This window comes from Arachis hypogaea, chromosome 19 (genome assembly GCF_003086295.3).
Source record: "Arachis hypogaea cultivar Tifrunner chromosome 19, arahy.Tifrunner.gnm2.J5K5, whole genome shotgun sequence".
In the NCBI taxonomy this organism is placed as follows: Eukaryota; Viridiplantae; Streptophyta; class Magnoliopsida; order Fabales; family Fabaceae; genus Arachis; species Arachis hypogaea.
The window spans coordinates 128,124,234-128,130,997 of NC_092054.1; the positions used below are offsets into that span (position 1 = coordinate 128,124,234).

General features: G+C 34.2%; 1 long non-coding RNA gene across 1 annotated transcript; it reads left to right on the top strand.

The window, feature by feature from the left end:
• Positions 1-322: 322 nt before the first annotated feature.
• Positions 323-3,195, top strand: LOC112778722 (uncharacterized). Its single transcript, XR_011877298.1, has 4 exons — positions 323-1,164; positions 1,685-1,729; positions 2,488-2,547; positions 2,807-3,195. It is a non-coding gene; the product is annotated as an uncharacterized lncRNA (long non-coding RNA).
• Positions 3,196-6,764: the final 3,569 nt, after the last annotated feature.

The following is a 6,764-nucleotide window of genomic DNA, read 5'->3' on the forward strand; positions in this document are numbered from 1 at the left end:
TTAAAATTAAAATTTTGGTAATAGAAAAATAATGAAAAATTATATCGTATAATCTAAATAATTGATATTTCGGGTTAAAACTGTATTTTATAAAATATGATTAGTATGTTCATTTTATAATTTAAATTAAAAAAAATTATTTAAAATAAATGATATATTAATAAATAAAATTTTATATACTCCAAAAATAATCTTTACAATATTATATTCAAATCCTAAATTTTTATTTGATTTTAAATATTTTATAAAAATTATTATATTACTTGTGACTATTTTTCCTTAATTCTAAATATTCTTAATTTAAACCTAATATCCCAAATTTCTCCCTTTGTGCCCTAAATCAAACACAACGCACACACACAGAAGGAAAGAAAAGGGGAGAAACGAGGAACAGGGGGAGCTCGAGGGGGAAATGGAGAAGAAGAGGAAGGAGAAGCGAGGGAGGGGATGGCGCCGAGGAGGGTTTTGCGGTCGTCGTTGTCATCGTCAGGTGAAGGTAGAGGGGTGACCGAGAGAGAGTCGGATGTGAGGAAGAGAACGACATGCGTGAGAGGGAGACAGAGGCTGCGACGGAGCTGTCCCGCCGCCAACGCCTCGTCGTTGTCGTGCTTCAAGGTCACCGCTGCCGTCTGAGCCGCCGTCAGTTCTGCATCGTTGAGGGAAGCCCCAGATGGAGATGAGGGAGACGCGAGCCAAGGACCGCGACGAGCAGTAGAAGAAGATGTCACCTTCACTGGAGCCACGATCGCTGTCACCGTTCTGCCTTCCCCTAAGCCGCCAATACCACCATATTCTTCCAATCCGCCACACTCACCGCCAACGAAGCTTCTATTGCCGTCACCGTAGAAAGGGGGTTGCTGCTGCTGTCATGGCCGTCTTCCTTGCCGCTGTAACTTCATTCAATCCTCAACTGTTGGAACTCGCCGCTGTTACCAATCGAGGCCTCTGTTACTAATGGTTTACTGCGATACAAAACAGCGATGGAGAAAGGGACAATACTCGCCAGAGGAGGTTGCTGGAGCCGTTGGTCCGAACTGCCCTGCCTTTTCCCTGCTCCGGTGCCACTGCTACTGCTGGAAAGTGATAAGAAATGTTGCTGCTGTTGCCATGGATTAAGAAAGAGGGGTTTGTCGCAATTAATTCCTGCTAGTTCGTCACTCTGAGGTAGGGGATTTATTTTTAAAGTTTAATAGTTTTAATTTTAGAATGCCTACAAGTTGGTTATGCTGAATTGGTTTAATAGTTTTATAGTTTTGCTTGATAGTTTTATTTTTGGGGATTTGATTATGCTGAATTGGTTGTTATAAGTTGGTTTGCTTGATGGATTATATTGAAGTTTGATTACTGAATTGTTATCTTGAAATCTGAGTTTTAAAATAATTTTTATGCTTGCCTTGCATAATGTGTGGTGGATTTTTGTTGTTGTTCTTGCCTTCACAGAAAATGGGATAGATAAGAGAATTGTTTGTGTGACTTATGGTGGCACCACCGCTCCATTGGAGCAGCGGTGCGTTCTCTATGTTGACAACTTTAGTTCAGGTCATAGGGGAGCCACATCCACTGAGTATTTGTTCTTGCACATGCTCTTGTTCTTGTTCTTGTCAATGAAACTTTTTCTTGGATATTTGTTTGGTGATCTCTTGGAGGGTAATGAATACTATGTTGCTGGTTATGTTGAGTGTAGGTCTTTTTTGAAGGCACGATATGCTGTGATCTTCTTGTATCGGAGGTGAATTTTTCTGTGTATCCTTCTTTTATGTTTGCTTTTTGTGTGTTGTTGCTTACTACTTGTAACTCTTGTTCAGAGGAATTTTTCAGCCATTCTGTGGATCCCTGATGATCCCTTACTTAATTTCTTTGAGGCCACTGAAGGATTAAATATTCAAGGTCTTTAGTTTGTGGTTCATCCTCTTTTTGTACCATTAAAAAAGGGAAGGAAAAAGAATATAAATAAAATGATACCAATAACTCTACTAGCAATGCTTCACATTAGAATTTGCACTAAAAAATGTGATAAACTTAAATAAAAGACTTGATCATGTTGGTCGTTAGTTGTATGAAACAATGATGTTAACTGCTTTGTAAGATTTTTTTCCCTCTTCTTCCTCTAGATGATTCTTAATTTTTATCTTGATCACTAAAGGCTGACAAAATTCCATCATATATATAATTTCATCATATAATGCAATTTTCTTTGTTTTTTAACCTTGTCTTTAGATGAAGACCACTCAAAATGATAATTGGATATTTTGTAATGATGTTATTTTGCATGCCCACTTCATTTCTTCTTATTTCTGTATTTTGCTGAATGCTGTTATATACTTCAGTCCGTGAGATTTATTCTAAAGCAGTGAAGACTGCTATCGTGGATCATCATGCTGTATGATCTATAGCTAAGATTTTGTCATTTCATTATTTTTTTTTCATCTAATTCCATTTTGTCTTTGTTAGTAAGTGTAGCCTTAATACAATATCATACTATTGCAGGTAGTGGATAGTGGTCTCCTGTTAAAGCTTTCTTTCAGCACTATATTTGAGTATCTTCAGGTTAGCTTCACTCCACTGTAATTTCTTTGTATTAATTTCATGTAAAAATGCAGCGCAATCTGTTACGTGGTGTATATAGTTTTTTCCTGTCTTGGTGTTTGCCAGCAATAATTTGTTTATTTGTTTATTTTTCATTTCCATGGGTTCATCAGATTGCTAGAGCCACTTGTTATTTTGTAGCTTAACTATAAGTGCTTAATAATTATATATATATCTTGGCACAAATTGATCATTGATAAATATGTTTTTTATTTTGTAGATGCTGCAAATAATTTCAAAGCCAATGAAGGATATTGGCCCACGTGCAATGTTCTATCTTATCTGACTTTTATGTTCCTCAGAAGGAGATGGTATAAAATTGATATGTTGGTTCTTTCCATGAAAGTTTCATCCCTTATTAACTTCAATTTTGGCTTGAATGATTTTGTAATATGTTAAGATACAAGAATATTAACCATGTCAATTTCAACATCTGTGCTAGAGTTAGTTATTATTTAGAGAATTAGCATACAGATAACACTGCATAACTTAAGTAGTCCTGCTTAGATTGTGAAAACTGAAAAGTATAAGCAGAAAGACATTTATTGTATTTTGAAAAATGATGATATAATGTGATTGTGGATCTTATGACAATTTTTATAAGTCAAATTTGATGGGAAATGTTCAATTATTTTTTCTATAATAATTCGATTCAAATAGTATAGATTATTTATTGACACTAAATTAAAAAAAAAGTTGGAACTAATTTCATTCATGAGAAAACTATTGTAAATAAAGAATTATATATTATAAAAAACCGTTGTCAAAAGTCACATAAGGCAATGATATTAAAACCGTTGTCAAAGACGATTACAAAATGGCAATGGTATCAAAACCATTGCCAAAAAATGACATCAACGGTAACGCTTTAAAACCGTTGCCAAAAAATGACACGAACAGTAACGCTTTAAAACTGTTGGCTTTGTGAATAATAAAGCTACAACAGTTTAAAACCGTTGCTTATCTAGTTATGGTTTTAAACTGTTGCATCATGAAAGAGAATGGTTTAAAACCGTTGCTTATTGAGTAACGGTTCAAAACCGTTGTTTAAAATTTTCTTTCAAAACCGTTGTCTATGTCAGTAACTAAGGCAACGGTTTTCTTGTTACCGTTGCCTTAGGTAAAAAACCGTTGCCTTTGAGCATTGGCAACAGCCGCATATACCACAGGTCAAAAACCGTTGCCAAACCGTTGCCTAAAGTTTTAGGAACGGTTTTTCAATCTACGGCAACGGTTTTTGACCGTTGCGAAACCCTTATTTGTTGTAGTAGTTAATGTAGTTCGCAAGGGAGGTTCCATCATCGTCTTCTTTCCATGCATTATCCGGAATTTCCACCTTAAAGGATATCATTGTTGCTAAAGAATGGACCTATACATAAAAATGAAGTAACAACAACCAAGTCATATAGTGTAGATATTTATGTTCTTCATTGAGAGGTGAGTGAACCAAAGTATTCCACCTGCCATGAGATCAAGCAGAGAGTCCAATGTTGATAATGCAATAGCTAATGATCCACTTTTCACTGTGGCATAAATCTATGTATGGAAAATTCATATTAGTTGTTCCATTTCAACTCAAGGATTTTCATCAAGAGTAACAAAAATAAACAAACATGTAAACGGATCTAATTAACGTTTAAATAAGTATAACTTCTTTGTTTGAAATCTGTAACATGTATCATGGACCAAGTAGCCAAATTTGTATCATGTATATAGCTCTACAAATTTAACTATTAGTTTGAAGTGAATCCTTTTAATTAAGATCATATGTTATATATATAAATAATAGTTCAAATTCTAAAACATGTCATTGGAATGATAAATGAATGAATACATTATACATACTTAGCAGTATTAATTAAAATATCACCTTTAGTGTCAATAGAACTATGTTTGCATAATTGAAAATCCTCATACCTCTTTCTTGTTGAAGCTATTCCTCATCGTCAGTGTCCTCAATAATGTTGCTGTCAGATGCCACTATGGCATCGACTTCATCAAATGATTTTAGAGTAACAATTCGCTTTTCATAATACTCTTTCTCCCCTATAAATATTGTACAATCTTAGTTCAAAGTAAAATTAAACACATAAATAGATAAATACTAAAAAGAATTTCATTTAAGAACAGATTTACAACACTTAATTAAGTTTCTATATGCTCGCTGAAAGATCTTGTTATTTGTTAACACGTGTATAAACCCTAGCTACCAAGTCCTCCAAATTCTTCGACTTACAAATTTCGTAAAGCTTCTTCACCAAATCAAAATTCAGATAAAAAAATTAAGAAATAATTAAAAGACGAAGAAGACGGTGCTGTGCTTCCAGCGGGTAACTCAGTAACTGAAGGGAGAAGATGAGAATGAATGGTGTTGATGAGTTAGGTTAGTGAGAGTAATTAAGTAATTATCTTATTTTTTTTACATTAGCGACTGATTTAGTGATCGATGAGTTTATAGCAACCGAATTAGTAACAAAATAATTTTTCATCATATTTTTTTATCAGTTGCAAAATTAGTCGCTAAATTAAAAAATAGAGACCGATTTTGTTACCAGGAGTATCAAAGACGTTACTTCTTTATTTTGGTTGCTAATTCGGTCGCTAAATTAAAAAAATAGCGACCGATTTAGCGACCAACTTTACTCTAGTCGTATAAAAAAGTAATCGATCGCTAATTCGGTTGCTATTAGTGACCGATTTAGTGACCATTGCCTTAGCGACCAAATAATTTTCACCCTATTTCTCTATCGGTTACAAAATTGGTCTCTAAATTAAAAATAGCAACCGATTTTGTGACCAAGAGTCCCAAAAACGTTACTTCTCTTATTCTGCTTGCTAATTCAGTCACTAAATTAAAAAATAGCGACCGATTTAGCAACCAACTTTATTTTAGTTGTATAAAAAACTTTTTAGTCGCTAATTCGGTTGCTATTAGTGACCGATTTTGTTGGTCACTAAAATCGGTCGTTGAATTTAATTTAGCGACCAAATTTTTTTTGGTCCTAAAAATTCTATATCGGTCGCTAAATCAGTTGCTATTAGCAACCAATTTTTTCAGTCGTTAAAATCGGTCGCTATTCTGATAATTTCTTGTAGTGACGATTTTGTATGCAAAAAAAGGTTGGGGACGAAAAAATTTTTTGGTCTATACCTTAGGGACCAAAATCGTACTTAACTATTATTTAAATGAAGCAAGTGCTAGAGGATTTATATTTCATGTGCTTGAATTACCAAACCTCATGTTTTAATTTGAAGTGTCATGCTGTAGAGGAAGATTGTTTATTTTGAAGCCACCTCTTCATTTGTTCAGTGCCTATGGATGATCGAAGTGTGGGATTCAATCATTGTGCAAATAGTAGCTGAAAATTTTGAAAAGAAAGATTAAATGAGAAATATGTTTGTAAATATGCGAAAAAGGTTAAAAAAGATGTAGAAATTTCCGTTGTGCATAATAACTTAATTATTGTACAACAATGTAAAAATGCAAAATTCTAAAGAATATTTATTGTGTATTTCATTAGAATGAAATACAGAGTAAATGTTCTAGCTTATAAACAGTAGATGCTCAGTAAGTGTCAATAAGGTAGAGACTGTAAAAGATAGGCGCTAGGTGCCATAATCTAGATATAGGCGCTAGGTGCCAGTTTTGGTTCGCAGGCCTAGGCGCCAGGTTTGGTTCAGTTGGAACTTGGCGCTAAAACTAGTGCTCAAGTTTCTCTATAAAAAGTTAGACTTCAGTATTATACTTGAATAATATTGTTGTTTTAGTCAAGAACTTCTTTTGCTTTGATCTATACTTCTCTTTCATTTTTCTGCTTCTGTTTTCTTGCTTTCTTACCTAATAAGAAACTGTTATGGTTTCTCTATATGGTATCAAAAGCTCTAGGCCAAATATTCATGGCAGATCAACCTGATGATTCCACTACTTCGATCAACACCACTCCCACCATCATACATTTGAATTCAGCCATGACGGCTATACCTTCTCATTTTCTAAATCAGTGACCCTTCAATCCTATTGGAGAAAAGTTGCATGAGAATAATCACAAAACCTGGCAACAACAAGATTTGTTTGAAATTCAAGAACAACATCTTCAAGATCATCTTTTTTCAGACCGCATCCCTCCTCAATTTGATTCCACTGAACATCAACAACAAGGAAAAGAAAGTGATAAATA